Source organism: Fukomys damarensis, unplaced genomic scaffold (assembly GCF_012274545.1).
Source record: "Fukomys damarensis isolate Sample0158 unplaced genomic scaffold, DMR_v1.0_HiC HiC_scaffold_28, whole genome shotgun sequence".
Taxonomy (NCBI): Eukaryota; Metazoa; Chordata; class Mammalia; order Rodentia; family Bathyergidae; genus Fukomys; species Fukomys damarensis.
In genome coordinates this window covers 21,617,900-21,641,129 of record NW_022900940.1, presented here as the reverse complement: position 1 = coordinate 21,641,129, position 23,230 = coordinate 21,617,900, and the positions used below count along the sequence as shown (strand labels likewise).

Sequence of the window (23,230 nt, the reverse complement as noted above, 5' to 3'; positions counted from 1 at the left end):
ATATATGAAGTGTTAGTGAGTTTTTGAGGATCGAACTCGTGTCCTTGTTCTTGCAAAGTTTGTAGGTGTTTTTAAAAGAGAGCTTTAACTGAAGTGGTACTGGCAGTCATCATGACTGTACTGTACACTTATAAAGGAAGCCAGCAGTTGAAATGTATCTGCTGATGGTCTGTACCCTCTGGGATGAATACCAAGAGGAGGGGAATAGTTTTATTTCCTAGAATCAGTTATAGACTTGTACCGGATGCCCCCAGGAGGTGTGGGAAAGCACTGAGCAAGAAAATGGATACAGTAAGGAGAATTACAGTAATAGCTTGAAAAGTATAAGACTTCAGAGCAGATTTTGGGGTGGGGGGAAAGGGGACAGAAGCTCACTGTGTAACCTCTAAGTCTGGATCCTTCTGCCTCAACTTCTTCAGTGCTGAGATTGCAGGTAAGCATAATCACATCTGGTTTGTGAGGCTTTTTATACAGGTGGGTTTTTTTTTTTTTGGTCCTTGCTCTTGCGAGGCAGAAGTGGAACCACTGAGCTGAATCCCCAGCCCTATTTCATTTAAAAAATTTTTGGTGCCAGGGATTGAACATGACCTTGCACTTGTGAGGCAGGCATGGTGTCACTGAGCTAAATCCCCAGCCCTAATGGCTTTATCTTAGTGCTCTAACTATGATTGTACTTTTAGATAGGGTGAGGGAATCTCTGTTAGAATTGTGAAGATTAGAGCTAATATATATAAAGATCGTAAAACAGTGCCTAGGGTTGTAAACATTCGCCATAACTTTGTTAATAAAGTTATTATTACTTGAACCGTATCTACTCTCCAGAGGGGAATGCAGGGTGAAGTGGGGGAAAATGCATAAATTTGGTTCACTTTTGCGAAAACCAGAACCCAGTGTAGCTTTTTGGGGGGCATTGCTGGGGATTGAACTCAGGGGCACTTTGTACTGAGCTATACTCTGAGCCAGTATTTGTTTGTTTGTTTGACAGGGTCTCATGTAGTCCAGACAGTTCAGTGTAACAACTTTGACTGATGCTGTAAAGTTAACTAGGTAGCTGAATGGCAGTCTGAGAAATAATACCTGTGAGAAGCAGCTACCCTACAGGGCTGGGAGATCAAGAAGGAAGAGGCTAAAATTAATACTAAATAGGTTCTTACAGGTCTGCACTTGAAGCAGAGGCTGTTTATGTTTAGCTTGTGCTAAATTGGTGCTGCTACTAGTAAACAGTTGTTGGAGTGAGTTTATGGATGCATGTTATCCAGGAAGCATGTAGAAAAAGGCCACCTCTTTTCCCAATATCATACTGTCCTTGGCAGAGCTTTATAGGACCAGCTGGCAAAGCAGAGAGGTGGTTTTCTTAATCTCAGCTGCCTCTACCTGACAGAGGGAGGACAGGGGGAGAGAGGATGGGTTTGGGACTCTGAGACAATAGCTCAGTGAGCAGCAGAGCTGTGAGGAGGGCATGCTGCTGGTCAGGCCATTGTTCCTGACAGCACAGCCCGTTTGAAACGTCAAGAAAACCTGGAAGCTCCCTCAGAGTAAGGAGGACCAGAACCTGTCGCAAGTTCCCACGTCCTTACTAAACCAGCTCTCTCCGACCCTCTGCCTTGTTGGAGTCCTGCTCCTTGCAGGCTGCATTGGCCACGGGCCATCTGCTCTGTCCACCTCTTACCAGTTGAGTTGTGTGCTCACCCAGGGAGGCTGCTGTCTTAGTTCACAAACCTGCTTATGACATTGTATTTGTTGATTGTAATCACGCAGTTGAAGAGAAGATGAAACACCAGTGCAGAACCATTGTAATTCCCTTGAGAGCTGATTTGGTAAAGTATAAGGACCTGCCTGGGGAAACAACACAGAACAAAATGACCCAGAGCCCTCCCCTAATCTGATTCTGACCCTTGGGGCTGAACCTTGAAGCAGATACTGCTGCTGCTACTGGGCTGAAGGAGTGGCTGTTGGCTCATGGCTGCCCTTAGAAGACCCAGCATCTCCCTGGTGTGCAGTGGAATTTTCCAGCACTTTGTTACAGGCTGGAGAGTGAGGTGGTGAGGCTCAGTGCAGACTGCAGAAAGGAAGGTGCCCTCCCTTGTTGGCGTAGTTGGACGTCTTCAGGGTTTAGGAACTATTCTAAGAGGAAAATTTATTTTTCCAATTTAGTTTGATTCTTAAAAACTCGCATGGGTGAAAAGCACATAAAAACAAAAACCATGGGGGCCAGGGATTTATTTAGTTCAGTGGTTCTGCTGCCTGTCTTGGAAGTACAGGCCCCAAGTTCAATTCCTGGTACAAAACCCCCCCAAAATGCCTTGCAAACTCAATGATCCTGAGTTCCATCCCTAGTAACAAGAAAAAAAAAATAACAAGTATGGGCATTTCTAGGCTCTTTTGGGCCAGAGATTTAGTTAGCTCAGTGGTTCTGCCACCTGCCTTGCAAACCCCCCAAAAAACCACAGCTCTGATAAGCTATGGAGTGGTCTGAGTACTTTGGACCTTTGAGGGAAATCTTGGGAAAGAATCTCCTTGCTGTGTGGATGAATAAGGTTAAGACAATCTTCCGTTTCTCTGCCTGCTGTTTTTGTGAGGGTGGGGGGTGTTTACCAGGGATGAACTTGGTTCCCTGTGCTTTCAAGGCAAACAGTGGAACCACTGAGTTAAATCCCCGGCCCCCTGCTCTGTTTTTTGAGACAAGGTTTTAGTTTCGTGGTAGAGAGCAAGTGCAGTGCCCTGCATTATGTCCTTACTACATAATGCTGACCGGCCTAGAACTCACTGTGCTCCTGCCTCAGCCTTCCTGGTGCTGGAATTGCAGGCTTGAGACACTAACTACTCCCAGATTTTTGTGTCTCTAAAACTGGTTTCGTAGATGAGAAGGGGTGTTTTTTTGTTTTGTTTGTACCGGGGATCGAACTTGAGACCTTGTACTTTGAAGCCAGGGGCTGGAACCACTGAGCTAAATCCTCAGCCCTAGCCATGGGGGGGTGGTTCTAATAAATGAAAAACTCAGTTTTACACAATAGCAGAGCCCCCTCGGGAACCTAGTGGTTAATTCTAGGTGATGTTTGGGACTTGGAACAACTGTACATTGTATAACCTTGATCATTCATCTGTTGTGTACTTAATGAAGACTTGCCTTGGTATCTTTGACTTATATGTTATGTTTTTAGTTACATATACAGATACTAATAACAAAGATGAACAGTGAAAGACATTAATTATATTTGGGTATCTCAGACCTGTGGACGTGTTACTCTTCTGGTACAATCAGTTTTATAAAGTTTCCTAAGAAGAAGGGATGGTGCTCACATTTTTTGGGCGTTTTTGAGACAGGGTCTCACTGTGTAGTTGAGGGTGACCTGGGACTCACTGTGTAGCCCAGGCTGGTCTCGAACTCACAGTGATCCTCCTGCCTCAGCCTCCTGAGTGCTGGGATTACAGGTGTGCACCACCAGGTCTGGCTTGGTGCTCACATTTTGATGTCTTTTTTTTGAGACAAGGTCTCATTAGTTCAGGCTAGCCTTGAACTCAGTATGTAGCCCCGTTGGGCTGAGGATTTAGCTCAGTGGTTCCAGTGCCTGCCTCGCAAGGGCCTGAGTTTGAGATCTCTGGTACCAAAAAAAAAAAAAATGTAGCCCAAGCTGGCCTCCAATTCATAGTGATCCTCCTGCTTCAGCCTCCCAAGTGCTGGGATTACAGGCGTGCACCACCACGCCCGGCTACATTTTACTGTTTTGAGCACTCGTATTAGTGTTTTTCTTTTTCATTGTCTAGGGTAAGGTCTGCTGCAGAGTGGGAGTACTGAATTTGTCTGATTCTTAGCAGCTGCCTGCCCATTGCTTTGTGTGCTTTCACTTTGTGTGCTACCTCAGTTTGTGTCACATTACTTGAAACCACTCTCCTGTCTGCCAGGCCCTTCCATTATAGTTAAAGATTGCAGCCATGTAAGGGCCCCTCTCCATCTTGAGGGTGAACTTGGTCGGACAAATTCACTGAAAATCAACAGAAAAGAGGAACCCAAATGAACGAATAGTTGGGAAAACAATTTTTGTTCAGTGATAGAGCTCTTTCTTGCTAAGTCCTGGGTACCATCTGTTGTGTACCACAAAGCAACAAACAGAACAAAGCAAAACAAAAAGACTTCTGGTTTTGTAGGTTGGAGTTGTATCTCAGTGTAGAGGGCTTGCATTCATGACTCTGGGTGAGAGCTCCAGCACTGCAACAAAGTGCCCCGAAACAGCATCCAGTCAAGCCAAAGTAAACCTTGGAGGAGTTACCCAAGCAGAACTATTTTTGTAACTATTTGATGGGGGTTAAAACAGGAGCAAGGGTACTAGTTTTGTGTTAATGAAAATTTGTATTTCTTTAATAACACTTAACCCTTTGCTGGAATCTGACCTTTTGTGTAGAATTCTCAGCACTGTGGAACGTGTCTGTGCCTGGAACTGTAGTACGGTGTACGGTCCCATATCTGTCTACCTTTTCCATTCCTCCATCACTATCCTCAGGCAACTTGCCATTGCTGGCTGGCTGGAAAATTGACATTCTTCTCAGGCTCCCTCATTCCGGGGAAGCAATGTAAACTAATTAGTTGTAATTCTGATTTTTTAATTTTTGAAACAAAACATTTATTGGTATATTTTAGATACGCATAATGATAACACTCATCATAGGGAATTTGCACCTGTACAGGATATATCCTGCCCCTTCTTCCCCGCCCCCCTTCCCTCAACCCTTCTCTCTCCTTGACCACACCCCATATACAAAAGCTTTGTTTCCATTTTTTCCTTATTTTCGCTTTTTGTCACTTTCTTTCCTCACCCCTCACTTGTTCCTCTACCCATTTGACATTTTCTTCCCATTTCCCAGTATCTCTTACACATTTTAGTCCTTATTTCCACAGGGTTTCCCACACCAGAGAAGCTGTGGTATAATCCTGATTTAATCATGCAAGTAATACATAAATGTATTCTTTAGGTTCTTCATTTAAAAAAATATTTTTATTGGTATATCTTTTTTTTGAGAAAGGGTCTCACTATGTACTTTAGATTGCACTGGAACTCACTGTGTGGCCCAGGCTGGTCTCGAACTCATAGCCATCATCCTCCTGTGTCAGCCTCCCAAGTGCTGGGATTAGAAGCGTGCACCACAACGTCCGACCCTTTAGTTGGTATATCTTTTCACTACACAAATTACACATCATAGGATATTGGTACATGTATATAACTACTCTTTGGGGTTATATGCAAATTCTTTTTGTTTGTTTGTTTGTTTTTTTGGAACCGGGGATTGAACTTGGGTCCCTGGGCTTGCAAGGAAGGCGGTGGAGCCACTGAGCTAAATCCTGGGCCTTGTAAATTCTCATTTTTAAAGTGTTGTACCCCTCACTTCTCAACAAGTATTTACATTGATAAACAGATGGAGATTCATTCTCTTTAAGACTTTTTTATTACTATGTGTTTCTGGTGCATAATAATGACATTCATCATGGGGAATTAGTGCATATACACATTGGATCTTGATCCTTTTTACTTCTTTCCCTCCTGGGAGTTATTTTTTTTTCCTGGGAGTTACTCTTGTAAAGATCTGGAGATGCTATCCTTTATGGACTTCCTGGTCTCACTGCTCCAGTGCTGGTGTTCATGCTGTGACATTTATTTTGCCCTTCACACAGTTGAGTTGTCTGTACATTTATTTGGCCAATACCAGCAGTACATGTTGTTCCCCTAAACCCTCACAGAGAGGGGTGATCCTCACCTGCCTCTCTCCAACGGAATTTTGGGGGCACTAGAGAGACACATTTGAAATATGGGAGCCCTTGCCACCCAGACACATCTTGGTCCCAGATGCTCATGCTGCCATCATTCAAATGAGAGAGAAATGGCCTGGCCTGTTTTTATCTTGTGCTTTTGCAATTATTGGGAGGGGATTGCAAGTTTTCACATATATTACTTTTTAGTTTTTGGATTTTTTTTCCACATTAAAGGCTTATTTATTTTTAGAATTTTAAATATTTTATTTTTTTCATACCAGGGATCGATTTTGGGACCTTGCCCTTGCGGGGCAGGGGACAGAACCACTGAACTAAATTCCCAGCCCAAGCTTATACACTTTTAAAAAGCTGTTAGATACTACAAACATCACAAAATGCAGAAATGAAATCATTTGTTTTGATTAATAAACCAAGAACTCCTAGGAAACTTCTCCTGTTACCTCTTTTATTTTGCTCTTCATTTATACTTTGGTTTCTCCTGTTAAGGCAAACACCATACAGTATTTAAGCTATGTGTCTGATCTATTTCACTTAACATTATGGTCTCAGGTGCATCCATTTTCCTACAAGTGGCTCAGGTTTATCCTTCATGGCAGAGTAGTGCTGCATTGTGTGTATCAGTGTCACATTTTATCCATTCATTTGTTGATGGGCATATAGGATGTTTCCAAGACTTAACTATCATGACTTGTGCTGCTTGAACCATGGCTATGCTTTATATCACTATAACAGTGTCTGACTTTTTGGGGGAAGATACCTGCAAGGGGAATTGTTGGTCAGATGGAATTTCCAGTTTTAGATTTTTGAGGAATTTCCATAGTGGTCGTACTAGTTTATTTTCTTAACAATGTAGAAGGATCCACCCCCACCTCCAGCACTTGTTATTATTTGATTCTGGGTGATAACCATTCTTTCTGGAGAGAAATGGAATCGCTGTTGCTGTTGTTTTATTTGCATTTGCCTAATGGCCAGTGATGTTGGACATTTTTTCATGTATTTACTGCCCATTTGTACTTTGTGTTTTTTGTTTGTTTATTTGTTTTGGTACTGGGGATCAAACTCAGGACCTTGTGCTTGCAAGGCAGGCGCAGTGCCACTGATTTGAATTCCTGGCTCTGGTCATTTGTGCTTCTGAGAAGCATCTATTCATTTTATTTGCCCATTCTTTGATTTTTGTCTTATTTTGGGGGAGGGGTGTCTAGATTTTTGAGCCATCATTTATTTATTTGTACCGGAAATTGAACTCAGGATCTTGTGCTTGAGAGGCAGGCGCAGCACCACAGAGCTAAATCCCCATCCCATCTCTATATGTTCTAGATGTTAGTCCTCTTTAGGAATAGCTGACATTATTTTTCTGATTCTGTCGGTCAGCAGTGGAAAACCTATGGCACAGGTACAGCAGCCAGCTGTTACCATCAAAAGCTCTGAAAGGTTCATTATCATTGCTGTAGGTTGTCTCTTTACTCTTATTGGTTGTGTCCTTTGCTGTACAGACACCTTTAAATTAGATATGATCTTATTTGTTGATTTTTTTTTTTTTTTTTACATTTCTTGTGCAGTTGGGGTTCTATTCAGAAAGTCCTTACTTATGTCTTCAAGATCTTTACCTATTTGATCTGATAGCAGGTTGTTTATTTGTTTTAATATTTAGATCTTTAGGGCTGGGGATTTAGCTCAGTGGTTTCGCTGCCTGCCTCGCAAGCACAAGGACCCAAGTTCAATACCTAGTACCCCCTCCAAAAAAAAAAGACAAAACAAAACAAAATATTTAGATCTTTGAGGGGCGGGGGATTTAGCTTATTGGTTTTGTCACCGGCCTTGCAAGCCCAAGAACCTGAGTTTGAGCCCCTGTACCTCCCCTCCCAAAATTAGATCTTAATCCATTTTGTAAGTGGAGCCCCATGGTAACTATGGATGTTAGATGAGACTTAATGATGGGAAGTTGCCATGTCTGGCTCATAGCAATAGTAAAAACTCCAGAAAGCTTTATAAGGCATTTAGCCTCTGTGGAGAAGCCCAGATTTTCCTTTTTTCTCTTTAAACTTTTGCTATTTCAGGACCACAATGCAAATGGCCAAAGCACATTGTTTTTCATTGAGCAGATGCCTGCTGGGAAGCAGATTCCTCTAGGATTTCTTGGAAAATGTGGAAGTGGATTCCATTAAGTGAACACACTCTTCATTGAGCATCTGCCATATGCCTGGCTCTCTTTCCCGATGTTTGAGGACCCAAAGAAATGGAACACAGCTTGTCTTCTGGGGACCCTTGCATCACTACAAAGGGAAATAGAATTACTAGAGAGGTTTTGGGTACCTGGCTAATGATGTACATGGAAGAGTACTAGATTGCTTTTTGTTGTTGTTTTGTTTTTGTTGCTTTTGAGATAGGATCTCCTTATGTAGCTCAGGTTGGCCTTCAAGTCACAGCAGTGATTCTTTGACTTGATAATTCTCTTGCCTCAGCCTCCCAAGTACTGGAATTACAGGAATATACAGGACCATGTCATATCCAGCTAAGTCCATATATATATATCTATATATCTATCTATCTATATATAGATAGATTATATATATATTTTTAAAAAGAAGCGCTAAGGCATGCAGTGGTGTGGTGTGTTCCTCCTAGAGATGGCCCAAATAAGGGAGGTGTACACAGCTTGTCCTTGGAGAAAGCTGCTTTTTCTTTTTTCTTTTTTTTTTTTTTTTAAGGCAGGGTCTCTCTACATAGTTCAGACTGCTTTGGAACTCACTGTGTAGCCCAGTCTGGTCTCGAACTCTCAGCAGTCCTCCTGCCTCTGCCTCTCCAGAGTGCTAGGATTATGGGTGTGTGTGCCACCACACCCGGCTAGAAATTAATTTATAGATTTTTTTTTTTATACTGGGGATTGAACTTGGGTCCTTGTGCTTGCAAGGCAGGCAGTGGAACCACTCAGCTAAATCCCCAGCCCAGCTGGGGATTGTTTTTTTTGTAGGGTTAATGAGCACTTCTGAGGCAATTCATTACTTTTCAAGTTTTTATAAAAGTCACTTAAACATAATATGTCAGTGGTATCCATTCCTAAAGAGTCTTCCTTTTAGGAAAATGTTGAGCTTTTTTTTTTTTTTTTTTTTTGAGACATTGTCCCACTATGTGATGAAGTTTCTTTTTTCTTTTTTGGTGCCGGGGATCAAACTCAGGTCCCTGCACTTGCAAGGCAGATTGCAAGGCACATGGCAGATCCACTGAGCTAAATCCCCGGCCCCCAGTATGTGGTTGAGACTGAGCGGAACTCACTGTGTAGCCCAGGCTAGTCTCCTGCCTCAGCCTCCCGAGTGCTGGGATTACAGGCATACGCCATCACGCCTGGCTTGTTGAGCTTCTTAATAAGAGTTTTAAATTTGCAGAGGACATTTCATGTGAAGACATGGATTAGCTGTATACCTCTCAGAACTGCCTCTCACTGGATGATAAGGTACTTTCTGGGAGTGCTGTGATACTACCAAGGAGGGGCCTGCAACTCAGGTCTTTACGACAGGCTTTAGAGTGTTCCTTTGAGAATTTTGGAGTCCTCTTTGCAGAAGGTCTGGTTGATTATTGAGCTTGGTTGTGGGGGAGGGAGAGTCTACTGCCTGACTCAGATTGAGTGGTGATTTCTCTACTTCATGTCTAACGATTTCCTCATGTGTGATCTCTGGACACCACCAAGAACTGAGTCTACTAGGAAATAGGTTTCTGGGCTGGAACATGGTAAAGGTTCAGACATTATGGGGCCTGGTTGTTGGTTGGCACCCAGACAGGAATGAGGAGACACTATTGGTGGTTGTGGAGGGAAGACCTAGGAGCTTTTGAGGAGCTGGGCATTTGAAAAACTGGGAAGCACTTCGCTGAAAATTCCACTGGCAATTAGAGCTGTGCTTGAAAAACAAATTTTCAACCATTCTTTACCAAGTTAATTATACTGCTCTAAGGAGCTCTTGGGCTCCATCTAAAACCTGCCACCTATGTCCTCAAAGCCAAAGAACTTTGCAGGTGTGTAAGTCTGTCCCAGACTTCATTTTTGAGGACCCTGAAACTTGTCTGAAGGTCTGCCTTTTTTTGGACAAGGGGGTGCAGCAGCAGGGGCTGGTGAAAAGGTTGCATTCACTTATCTCTGTGTGGCCCCTCTTCCCCTTCCAAAGGCTCCTTTTGCTGGATATCTCTGATTGGAATCTTCCTGAATTCATCTCCTGTGTAGGAGCTGTTTAAAGAAAACAAGCCAGCAAACCCCACATTCTGTGCTTTGAAGGACAGCAAGTGTTTGCATTGGTTACAGTAAAAGCCAGTACATAGCATGAACACAAAGACCCTCAAGATGAAGTTAATGATTAAATTCAGAGGTTTGGGCCTGTTTCTTATAGAGATTGTTCTCTTCTGAACTTTGCTCCTTTATGTTTTGAGACTCAGTCCCCATAGTGCATTCTGTGTTTATAATGTGCAATTGTAATATGTGCTCTGGAGTCTTTTCCTTGGGTCTTCTCATTCCTTTGCCTCATCCTTGGAGGGGCTTCCTAGGGCCTTCTACTGGGGGTCCCTTTTTTTGTGCCCGGTTTTGTTTGTATACCACCCTCTACTCACATGCTTGGGGGTAGCAGGAATTTCTCCCTGGGCTCTTTGTTCCCCCTGAAGGCGGGAATGGCTGCCTCCTGGAATGTTGATCCGGCTGGGCCTGAGTAGCCAGCACCACTGAAGTCTGTCTCTATACTGGGGAGCTCTCTGGTGAGAGGACGTGTTTCTGGCTGTAGTCTTCTTTCTCAGCCACCAAGGTGGATTTAAGTCAGTTAGCTTATGTTTTAACCACAGTCAAACTAAAGACACCCCTACCCTCAGGTATTTTTTTCTTTTTTTAAAGAAATGTTTAGTGTTATACCCATTCTTTGGTGTAGCATGGCTTGACTATCAGTGAAGAATTCTCTTAACATTTGAAGTCTTCCTTTTTTTTTGTACCAGGGATTGAACTTGGGGCCTTGCGCTTGCAAGGCAGGCCACCGAACCGCTGAGCTAAATCCCTGGCGCCATCGAAGCCTTCCTTTTGAAGGTTTGTGGGGCTTCCCCTAACTTGGATTACCAGAACTCACCATGAAACCATCTGACAGAAGTTACCAGATTTCAATGCAGATTTTTTTTTTTTTGGTATCAGGGATGGAACTTGGGTCCTTGAGATTGAGAGGCAGGTGACAGAACCACTGAGCTAAATTCCCAGCTCTAGGAGTTGTCAGATTTAGCCTCCTCCCCACAAAAGGTAAATTTGAATTTCAGATGAACAATAATTTTTGTATGAGTATGCATCTTGCAATATTTAGGATATACTTGTAGTAAAAAATTCTTTCTGAAATTCAAAATTTACTGGGTGCATTGTTATAACTACTTTTGAACTCAGGACCTTGGGCTTGCAAGGGAGATGTGACACCACTGAGTTAAATCCCTGGCCTTTTTTATTTTTTATTTTATTTTTTTGAGACAGGGTCTCACTTTGTAGTTTAGGCTTGCTAAGAACTTCTGACAGCTCTACTCTTGACACTTTTTTTTTTCTTTTTATGGCAGCACTGGGGATCAAGCCTAGGTGTGCTCTACCACTGAATGGCTCCTCAGCCCCCCAGTTCTGTTGCATTTATTTTTTTATATTTTGGTACTGGGGATTGAATTTGAGAACTTGCATTTGTGAGGCAGGTGGTGAAACCATTGAGCTAAATCCTCCCAGCCCCCTGTTTCTTTTTTTTTTTTTTTTTTTGAGACAGGATCTTGTCTGTAGTTGAGGTGGGACTGGAACTCCCTTTGTAGCCTAAAATTCTGAGTGCTGGATTTCTGGGTGCTATACCACACCTGACTTGCACTCCTTTTCAGAACCATTGGAAGGACCTGAAAGTTCTCCCACAAAATTCCTCACCCCTCTCTCCATTTGGGTCTCATAGATAGTCACTTTTAGGTGATAGGAGTTTGTTACAATGATGCATCTAATGCTTAGAACCTAGAACTCTGTATCCATAAATCTTTAGACCCTGGCAAAGAAGGGACTCCTTGGTCTTCTTCACCCAAGGGAGGGGGAAACACACATGTTGTTAGACCTAGTTCCCCTAGAGGGCTCTGTTTCTGAAGCTGGTATCCAGTAACAATAAGGAAAACTCCCTATGGCTGCTGCCCCTGTCTCTGGGCATAGGCAGTAGGATGCAGAGAATGTAGTTGCGCAGTTTCTAGATTTTCTTGCGACCTAAAATCTTACACACCAAGGAGCACTCCCACTCAGCTTTTGTGTTCCTGTCTCTACCTGCTTTTTTTCTACAGCCCAGCTCCCATGTGATTTCAGCAGGGACTTGGCCAGCTCAGAGGAGAGGGGGAGAAGGGAGTAGGGTTTGCTGTATCTGCCTGTTTCTGCTTGTGCCCTTTGAGGAGGATACCCAGGAGAGGAACAGAAAACAGACAGATTCTACTATTTTTGTATGTGTACAGATTTGTTCCCAGGAAAAATGTTGGCCTTGAAAAGTGATGGCTTGATGTAGACATACTAGTATGTTATTGTTGCTCATTTTGCTTTGACTACCAGGAAGCTCAGAACCAAACTCATGGTCTCATCCACGAAGTCTCATCTTGATGTTTCTTTCCATTTTCTTGCCTTGCGCTTGCTTCTACTGTATGTAACTGTTTCTCTTTATAAACTTTTCTTAGATTTGTGAAATACAGTAAGTTTCAGTTGGAATTTAGTGAAATTTTGAAAGAGGTTGTACATTGCTCAGGAGAAGGGACAGTTTTTGATCCAGCAAATCGCACTGATGGGAATGTAGAAGAATTAAGCCATTTACCATCGCAGAACTTGGCAAACAACACGTAATCCTCAGACATACTCTGCTCCCTTCCTGGACAGAGTCCAGATCCGTGCTACGGGTGGGTGAGGAGACTCCAAGAATATGCCTCACTAGAGATGTTGGGGCCAGGAGCGCTACAAAGCCCTCATCTGTACAAATGAAAGCAATTTGAGAAACCCCAGGGTTAGTTGTGTTCCCTGCTAAAGGCCTCAGCCAGGTGTAGGCCCTTCTGATCCATGTTTCCCCACCCCCTCCTGGGAACCCTGTATTTTGCAATTCCATACAACTTGAAACCCCTTCTTGAGAGGTGGGAGGAAGTAGTTAATCCCTACTTCCTTCCCTGGGAGTTTTATGGGCCTGTGGGAGCCTGCCTTACTCTGGCCTTAATGGTCATAAATGACCCTGTCCCAGTGCAGGGCCAGGCCCTGTGAATCTTTGCTTGGACTCTATCTGAGCAGTTAGGTGCTTAATAGCTAAGTTTCGATAGTGATACCCTTGGTCTTCTGTAATTGGGAGGTGACCGGGGAGGAGAGCTTTATAGGATTATCAGGGTGGTGTTAGCTTGGAACATTGTAACCAGGAAGGGGCTGCCTGGGTGCTGGAGCCAGGTTTGACTTGAGTATGTCAGGTCCTGTCTTTGTTAGTTGGAGGTTTCAGGAGGAGCAGGGCGTTACCCTTCAAGGAAGGAAGCCTCTGCTTCCTGAGGCTTTCTGTGCATCATATCTGTCTTGTACAGTAGCACACAGGTGAAAGACCGTTCTGGAAACCATAACTGAGTGTTGAGTGTTTCTTTATAACCCTGAAGCTTCCATTTTCTTTCTTTGAAATCACGAGAGTCTTGGGGCCGGGGATTTAGCTCAGTGGTTCAGTGGCCTGCCTTGCAAGAGCAAGGACCTGAGTTCAATCCCTGGTACAAAAAAAAAAAAAAAAAATCACGAAAATCTTACTACCTAGCAGTAAATCCAGTATCATCTTAATCTGTGAAGTGTTGGGGGCAGTACATGGAACAGGTTTATTGAAGGACCTTCAAGTAAAAGGACAGTAGGACCTGTCAAAAAGTCACAGATGAGGGCCGGAGATTTAATTTAGCTCAGTGGCACCTGCCACACCTGCCTTGCAAGCACAAGGTCCTGAGTTCAGTGTCTCATACTAAAAAGGCTTGGATAGCCAGGCTGTGCCCTGCACATACACACAATCTCAGTCACTGCCAAAGGAGCTCTGGGAAGGAAATCTCAAGAGCAGACCATCACCTCTCCTCCTAGCAGGTGTCCCCCCTTTTCCCTGCCAACTAATCCCTTGCCTCTAGTTTTAATTGTCTTTAATCTTCCCAGGAAGCAGGCTTAATGCCCCACTGTGTGCTTTATCTTGTTACTGGTTAGGTTTTCTGTTTCAGCCCAGCAGAGGATAAGTAACTTGCTGGAGGAGCCATTGTCCCAAGGGACATCAGTTGAGGGAAACTCCCCGAGCCACCTTCTAACTAGCCTGGGCAATGTGGGAACTTTGTGAGACCCTTACTTAAAAAAAAAAAAAGGCAAGCCAGCATAGTAATATAAAATGTTATTTGCCTGTCCACCCTGTGAAGGAACTCTGTAAGTCCTGCTGGATTGATGTGCAACTCCAGATAATGCACTTTTCCTAGCTAAGACTGAAGATGTCCCAGTGTGAAATAAAGGAACAAAAAAAGCAAATGTCAAAATATTAGCCTACTGTCTGCATGCTTATTCAGGCCTTCTCATTACACTCCTACTTATTTTGTGTAATCCTTTAAATCCATCTTCCTTTGTTTAACTAATAACCTGGCAGTTGCTTAACCCTGAGGCTGTGTATCCCATGGAGTTTGAGATTCTCTAAAACTGGGGTGGGGCTCATTTGCATCCTTACAAGCACCTCCAGGGATTCTAATGCTGGTGGCCCTGGGAGAAAGCATTTAAATGTTGCTCCAGGTGAAGGGACTTCAGGTCACAGCCCTGATTTAGCTTTCCCAGTTGACTGTCATAAATTCTCAGTTTAATTTTAAGTGATTTTATTCAAGTTGTGAGTTGTTTACTATCACATGCTCTGTTTAAGTGACCCTTGCTAATAAAAGTTTAAGTTGTTATTTGTTCTTTCCCTAAGGTGTAACATTTCTAAAATCCCAAAATCCGGCTATAGTCTGTCTGCCATGTCACCTTTGAGGAGAGCATTAATGGGGATGTTACAGTTCTAAGAAGTCACCTTATACTTCCAAAGTTGCCCAGTTTTAACTACTTTGACATAAAAGTTGAGTTTACTTATAGGCAGGTAAAGATGGTAAGATTTTGGCCTGAGTTTGAGTGAAACTCCCTAAAGCCTTTTCATGCAGGAGTCTGCCTGTCCTCACAAAAACGGGCGTGGGAGCTGGGTTAGCTGCTCTGGGATCACTGTGGGGTCTGTCACCTAGCTGCTGAGGGTGAGGAGGGTGTGCACCTGGGGGCTTTGCCAGGTCTCTGCTTCTGGTTTCACTTCCATTTGGCATCACCTCTTTGAATAGGAGCCATCTCACGTCCTCAGTACCTGCCTGCATGGCATAGAACCCCAGCTGCCCCAGGAAGGCGCCAGAAGGGTCTGAGGACAGCCAAGCAGCTTCCCGAGAGAAAGGTTGCTCTTCCTTCTGCTGTGGTATTGTTGGGGACCAGGTTGTGGTACTCCAGAAGTAGCCCAGACCAGACCTCCCGAAGTGGTCTTTTATTAACATTGTATTAAAGCAAGTGATGTTGTTAAAGTCAAAGCTGAAATAAATGTTGACTGTGATTCACAGACCAAGCCTGCGCTGCCATTGACACCCAGGATTACTTGGGACAGAGTGCAGGAGAAGTGACTTCAGACCCTGCTCCTGATACAGGACCAGACCCACAAACACCATGCAAAGGTGTAGAAATCCCCAGGAGCCTGGGCAGAGAGGATGGAAGCAAATTTATCTGTTCACTTGCAGGATGCCCTGTCTTCCTTTCTTTCCTTTTCTTCCACACTATAACATTTACAGAGTTCTTACTTTAGGGTTACCTACAGGTACAAGCCATTTTTTTTTTTTTTTTTAAATGCACTGGGCACTAGGTAACCGAGTATTGTATGGGATTATGTACTGGTTGTGTTGTGTATTTATAATACTACTCTGTCCAGCCCTGAGAGAGAATAAAAGGCTTTGGGATCTTATTCATTAGGTTTCTGGGTTAAATTGCATGCCAGCTGTATGCAGTGAGCAAAACTTCAGTTTCTACAAAATTTAAAAGGGAGGGCCAGAGATTTAGCTCAGTGGTTCTGCTGCCTGCCTTGAAAGCAAAAGGTCCTGAGTTCAAGCCCCAGTGCCAAAAAAGGAGACAGATATTAATATTAGCACATTAGGCTGTGCATTCATACATTTACTTAGATTTCTGAGCGGGAAATCAAATTGGTAAGCCCCTATTAAATTTTCTGCCTAAGTACTGAACACAGGACTCCATGCATGTAGGCAAACACTCTACTGAGTGTTTGATGTAGGCTGAGCTACATCTCCGGCCTTTCTAATTTTACTTTTTTTTCTTTTTTTGGTACTGGGGATCAAACTTGGGACCTTGTGCTTCCAGGCAGGTGTTGGCACCACTGAGCTACATCTAGTTTTACTTTGAAACAGGATCTTCCCAAGTTGCCTAGGCTAGGCATGAATGAATCTGCAATATCCTGTCAGCCTCTGGAGTAGTTGGGATTACAGATGTGGGCCACCATACATACATACCTGGATTAAAATTTTTATATCAGTTGATAATAACTAATTGTAGGTATGTTTTCACATATATTTCTTTTAATGTATATTTTTAAATGTTTATATCACTTATTAATATACTCATCACTATGTAGTGTTTTTGTAGGTATAATTTTTTTGGTGGGGGGCGGGTACCGGGGATTGAACTCAGGTCTTTGAGCTTGCAAGGCAGGCCACCCAACCGCTGAGATAAATTCCCAGCCCTAGAATTTTTTTTTTTTGAGACAGGGTCTCACTATGTAGTTGAGACTGCCCTGGAACTGACTATGTAACTCAGGCTGGTCTCGAACTCACAGCGAGCCTCTTGCCTCAGCCTCCTGAGTGCTGCCACCACCCCTGGCTTTCCCTAGCTTGGTAGAACATTTTTTGTGGTATGGAGAATCGAATCTAGGACCATTATACTAAACTACATCCCCAGACCTTTTTTTTTTTGGTACTGGGGATTGAACTCAGGTGTTTGCGCTTGCAAGGCAGGCCACCGAACCACTGAGCTAAATCTCTGGCCCTGAAAGATTTCTATGCTGCTTTCTATAATAATAATGACTTTACTAATTTCAGGTTGTACGTTTTAAATATGATGATACAGAGAAGCACCTAGCCCCCCGCCAGCCTTATTACTGCTACACCTTTGGCTCATAAACATCTATTGTGATCTGTACATATCTGTTGTGGGCTGAGCAACTCTGCTCAGTTAAATACAGTTCCTCATTGGACAGATGAATGTGGCAACAGTTGAGATTGATTTCCTGGGGCCTTCCCCCATCTGAGTTTGGCTCAGCTCAGGCAGTATGGATCTCCTTTTTTCCCTTCCCTTTGAAAAGTTGTAATAAAGCACTATTTACAAATAATGTATTTGGGAACATTTTATTGCAAGAGTAGCAAAGAGCTGCTTACTGACTATGTGGCCTTCTGTGAGTTAATCTCTTTGCCTTGGATTTCTTGTGAAATTAGGATAGTGAAAGGCACAGGGCTACATAGAATACACTGTACACACAATTAGGTGAAACAGAGTGTCTTGACAGCTGTGCACTCCGGGGTGGGGTGCTTTTCTCTCTGCAAGTCCAGGAATCCTGCCAAGGGAGTTCTGCAAGGTCTGGTCCATATGCTCTTGTCTCCCAGAGTCAGCTGATTTATCTTCTGTCCCAGGGCATAAGATGAGTCATCAGGGCATGAGGCTGTTGGGAAGGGTTCTTCCAAATAAGAAAGGAAACAATTTTTGCTGATTCTTTGCATGCCTCTTCAGCATTTTGTATAAATAAATCTTTTCCCATTTCTTTGGGGATGGTGAAGTTTAAAAAAACACACCTAGCTTTGTGCAAGAGTTCCCTTTGCCCCTTTGCCCCAAGGCAGTTTTTAAATGCAGCCACCTCTTCCTTTCTGCCTTCTGTTTCTAGCTGGCTGGATGAGACCTGGGGCAGTGGCGAGGCTGAGGAGCGGGAGTGAGGTGGACCCAGTTAAACGAGTGTGTGGTGGGATCTTACTGATTATCCTCACAGCAGGTTCCTGCCCCAGAGCAGCAGAGACAACCACATCCCTGATAGTTGGGCCCCAGTCTAGAGTTGAAGAGTAGTGAGGGTGCTATTTAGTGTGACAGCTAGTGCTTGTAATACTAGCTACTTGGGGGTTGGGGTGGGGGGTGGGGGTCAGGTGAGCAAATTTAGTTCAGGGCCAGCCCAGGCAATTTAGTGAGATACCACCCTGCAAAAGAAAAACAACAGACTATTTAAATGCTTTGTACATACTCAACCTATTTTTAAGAAATGGGAAAATAGACTTCTGGCTTTGAGCTCTTGGGGGCCAGCTGGGGGATGGTAGGCTGGGTACAGTTTACACATGTAAAGTTGTGTGGATCTCTTTTGGATGAACAAAGTCTGAAGGAACCAGATCCTGTGGGTCCAAAGCAAAGTGTGGTGCCACACCTCCCCCAGCACTGAGCATTTGAACTGAGGACCTTTGTACTGAGCTATACCCCTCAGTCCTTTTTCATTTTGAAACAGGAGCTCTTGCTAAGTTGCTTAGGCTTAGGCTGGACTCAAACTTGCTTCGGTCTGGTAAGCGCTGAGCTGTGAAGTCTTCCTTGACTCATGGTGAATTCTATTGATTGGGACTTTTACATGCCTTACATTATAAGGCCTGGCATCACAATTTCACTACAGCTTATTTTTATTTTGTGTTATAATGGATTGACCCACTCTACCATTGACTCAGCACGTGCATGACCAACTAGAACTGATGTTTAAGCATAGGTTAGAGGGAGGCATGATCCTGAATAAGGCCTGGAGTTTCAAGAAATCCTTAAATCTTTTTTTTTTTTTTTTTTTTTTTTTTTTTTTTTTTTTTTTTTGTGTGTGTGTGTGTGTGTGTACTGGGTATTGAATATAGGACCTTGTGCTTGCAAAGGCAGGCAGCACCACTGAGCTAAATCCCCAGAAAAATCCTTATTCCTAAATAAATTTGTGGCTCTTTTATCCAGGTCACTGAGCACCATCCTTCCCCTATACTTTTTTGTCTAGTAGTACTGAAATAACTGTATGGCTGTGGATTACTTTTGTTTTGTTTTGTTTTGTTTTTGAGACAGGGTCTCACTATGTAGTTGAGACTGACCTGGAACTCACTGTGTAGCCCAGGCTGGTCGAACTCACAGTGATCCTCCTGTGTCAGCCTCCTGAGTGCTGGGATTACAGGCGTGCGCCACCACGCCCAGCCTGGGTTACTTTTCTGACACAGAGTCTTCTATGCTGTTGTAGAAAGGACTCTGAACTCCTGGGGTCAAGTGAGCCACTCACCTCAGGCTGGTCTAGAGCTCGGTACTTGGCCTAAGATGGCGTCAAACTCCAGTGATCCTCCTGCCTAGCCTCCGAGTGTTGGGATTATAGGTGTGCGCCACCATGCCCACCACTCCCAGTTTTGCTGTGAAAGTTTGAGTCGGGGTGGGATATTAAAAAGACATAATTTTCATGGTTTGTCTAGGCTGGCCCTCAACTCCTGTGTTGAAGAGATTTCTTGCTTCAGGCTCCTAACTAGCTGTGACTACGTAGTCAGTGACTTGCCAGGAGATTCTGGTGCTTGTGCACTTTCTAGAAGGGAGGGTACATTCACAGTTGTGCACAGGAATTGAGAAATTGTCTGTGGGATTGTTCTAAATTGTGCACACAGATTGAAGTTGGTTTCTACCTAGCTCTCAAAACTTATGGTCCAGAGTTTTTGGGGTACATCTTTGGTTCCTTTTAAAACCAGGTAGGTAGATAGTGAGGTCAGGGATTTAGCTTAGTGACACAGCACCTGCCTGGCAAGTGCAAGGTCTAGTTCAATCCCAGGTACCAAAAACAACAAAAAATAGGTAGTCATATGTACATACTTTAAAATAGAATGGATCCTCACTACTTTTTTTTTCTTTTTTTCTCTGGTACTGACGTTAGAACTGAGCTACATAGATCCCCGGCCCTTTAAAGTCTTTTTTTTTTTTTTTTTTTTTTTTTTTTTTTGGCACTGGGGATTGAACTCAGGCCCTTAGTTCTTGCAAGGCAGGCAACAGAACCACTGAGCCAAATCCCTGGCTAACGTCTTGAAACAGAGTCTCACTCTGTAGTTCAGGCTGGCTTTGAAGACCTAGAAAAACAAACTAATGTTTCAGCAGCTGATGAGTTTTTTCCTTCAAGAAATTTCAAGAAAATTGGAAAAATCTGATGATCCTTCTGACAGTTCTTTAGGAACAAATTTTCCTCTTTTGCGCCAGCCTTTCCTAGTGGGTTCACCTGTACAGGCTTTGAGGGTAGTAGCCCAGGCTGGTCTTGAACCCTCAGCGATCTTCCAGCCTCAGCCTCCCAGTGCTGTTACAGGCATGTGCTGCCATACCCATCTTAACCTACCTCCCTACATTGGGATGCTTTCTGAATTTAGTATCAGCCCTTGTGGCCCCAAGGCCAGTGGTAAACAGGCCTTTCATCCTCGTTGCTAGCATTATTATTTTTTGGGGGGAGGTACTGGGGATTGAACTCATGTCCTTGTGCTTGGGAGGCAGGTGGCAGAACCACTGAGCCAAATCCCCGGCCCACTACCATTCATTTTTAGTCAGAAGGGTGTGGAGGCAGTTCTGAGGTTTTGTATAGGATATGTAATTTGAGGGGAAATTTGCAGCATTCGTTAGGATTTTTGTGTGCCTCTAATAGCAAGCATTAGGGAGGGGAAAAAAACTAAAGAGCAAAATTGTTTCCCAAATGATTTTTGTAAGGCATTTCCCTCACCCCTCTTCTAGGGTTTGACCCATTTATATATTTAAAGTATTGACGTCATAGCATTTCAAAGGCATATTGTATCTTGTGACTGGTAACTTCTTTTAAAAAGGCCCCAGTTATTACTTCCTTCATTAATAACTAGCATGGTTCCTGCCAGAAATGGAAATTGTCATCAAATGTCTTGGTCATTTGATGACTAAGGTCATTCTCCTGCTTAATTCTGGAGTCTGTTTTCCAACAACTGGAATGTAATAACCTCTAAGAAAAAGTAGCTAGTGCAGACTAATTCTTTGGATTTTAGAAAATATATTTTAGGATGAGATAGTGAATCAGGTTTGGGAAGAAAACCTTGGTAAACAATTATGTTTTGACCTACTCATTAATGAGGGTTATGTAGGAGGACCATTCTCTCCCTCATCCGCCTGGTTCTTTTGTGGGATTAATCATTTCCTTTTGACCTCCGTGCTTTGCCCCCAACATGTTACATTGATCAGATCCCAAAATCCCAAGTCTTTTTACACCCCCATCACCCATCCCATACCAATTTAAAATCCTGAGGTTTGGGAGTAAGGAAGAGTAAACAGAAATGTTATTCTTTTATCATAATTTACAAAATGCAAAATAAACATTTTTTAAAACAAGTGTCTACCCATGACTTTTCTTTTTCCCTTCTTTATTCTTTCTTCCCTCCTCTCTGCTCCATTCTCCTCCCTTCCCTCCCTTCCTTCCCTCTCTGTGGACAGGTCTTTTAGAAAGCTCCCTTTCTCAAAATGTGACTATGGAAATGCCATTAGTTCAGCTTGCACATATTAAAACGTTGTTTAGCAATGTTTCTTGGAGGAGAGCAGGGTAGAGTTTGTCCTTCTTGGTAAGTATTGGGTCTCCAGGCTTCATTTATCAAAATAACCAAATGTCAGTTGGCTTTAACTCTTTTACCAGTTGTAAGTGACTTAAGGGGAATATGCAGCACCGACTTTGCCTTCTTGGCTAAATATCTTATTGTGAGAGGTCGCTGTTGGCTACACCGTTTCTTCTTGCTTGGGGGGACAGGCCATTCTAAGTACTGCTGTGTGACATTATTCACAGAAAACTTAATTATTTGGAATTTAATTTCAGGATAGCAAAATAGGACTCATAGTGTATATCAAAATTACAAGAGGGGGAAGAAAGCCAAGCTGATTTTACCATCCAGGATAGGAATAGCTTAGTGGATAAGGGGCTGGGAAGGAATTTTCTGCTCATTCCCAGCTTGCAAGAAACTGTTAAGTGGGAGAGAAAATGCCTGGATGGAACCCTCTTGCTGGTGCCCGAGGGAACCCGTAGGAACAAAGGCTCTGTATCGGACCAGCTGCCATCTTGGACCAACCCTTTTATGATTGGCTGTCACTTTGGACTAAACTGATTAAAGATTCCCTTGGGATAGCCTTTTGGACTGTGGGGCCACGAGTGAAATTGGGGACGGCCCTGGTGTCACGGCCTGAGCTGGAGCCCCTGGAGGCACATCCTGAGAAGGACATTGAAAGCTGTGTTCTCTCTGGCCAGAAGGAGGTGGGGGGTTGGGAGGCAGATAAATAGGTTTTTCCAGCCTCTCCTCATTTCCACTACTGGGTTCATGCCTGGGGGTGTTGTGTAGAAATTTGAGGAGAGAGGAGAGGAGAGGAGATGAGTGGTTCATAAATGCCGTGAGATAAGGGGGCCCCTCCGAGAGGAGGACTTAGAATGGAGGGCCCCAAAGTTAAACATTTGGCTAGAGATTTGCTGTGTGTGAAGCTCACTTTAGGGAGCTGTGGAAGTGTGCTGTTAATGTCAGGCCTGTTAAACCAAAGAAGAATTTTCTTGTGACGTGTAGCCACTGGGGGAGCCATTGAGGGTTGTTAGACTTGGAGGTCATGACAAAGAAACCAACTGGACTTGGTAGTAGTTGATGGCACACGGGCATGTATTGAAATGCCTCTGCCAGAAGTTCACAAAAATGCTGAGTCGGATAGAGGAGGATTTATAGAAGCAAAATTTTCAAGGCAGTTGAGGGAGCAGGGGGTGCTGTTAACTAGTCTACACTGACCCTGAAGCTGCTTTCTGGTTGTGTCCTTGGGCAGATTAAACTCTATGTCCAGTTTCTGCATCTGGAAAGTGAGGCTAATCACAGTTGCTATCCCATAGGATAGTGGTTAGGAGTAAACAAGTTAATACCCCTAAAGCACCTGGCAGAGGGCTTGACCCTGCTAAGTACTTACAGAAATGTTTGCCATTGTTAAATTCCTTCTAGGTCTGATAACACTTGGGTAAATGAACCTCAGGAAAGCCTTGTGCTTTATGTAAACTACCTGAATATGTGCCAGTGGAAGCATTGAATATAAAAAAAACTGTTGGCTACCCTAATGTAGCTATTAATAAAATAGTACATGTCATTCGAGGTTTAAAAATTCTTTATTTTATTTTTATTTATTTATTTATTTATTTGTTGGTACTGGGGATTGAACTCCATTCCCTGTGCTTGTGAGGCAGGTGGCGGAACCACTGAGCTAAATCCCCAGCCCCCAATTTTTATTTTTATTAGTTATATGTTCACGGTACATAATCATTACACTCATCAAGGGGAGTTGGTATGTGTACATAATACTTTTTTTTTTTTTTTTTTTTTTTTTTTTTTTTTTTTTTT

The 23,230-nt window shown here is 43.3% G+C and overlaps 1 protein-coding gene, 1 long non-coding RNA gene and 1 other non-coding gene across 3 annotated transcripts in view; 1 reads left to right on the top strand and 2 right to left on the bottom strand.

Moving 5' to 3' along the window:
• Trim71 (tripartite motif containing 71) overlaps positions 1–23,230 on the top strand; it is a 66,524-nt gene that overhangs the window by 8,634 nt on the left and 34,660 nt on the right. The gene's annotated exons all lie outside the window — the stretch shown is intronic.
• Positions 17,246–23,230, bottom strand: part of LOC104865889 — a 12,683-nt gene continuing 6,698 nt past the window's right edge. Inside the window, exon 3 of the long non-coding RNA XR_781294.3 lies at positions 17,246–17,526. This is a non-coding gene — a long non-coding RNA (uncharacterized LOC104865889). The remainder of the gene's footprint in view (positions 17,527–23,230) is intronic.
• Positions 20,031–20,114, bottom strand: LOC117283670. The gene has a single exon (XR_004514695.1). It is a non-coding gene; the product is annotated as a small nucleolar RNA SNORD22 (small nucleolar RNA).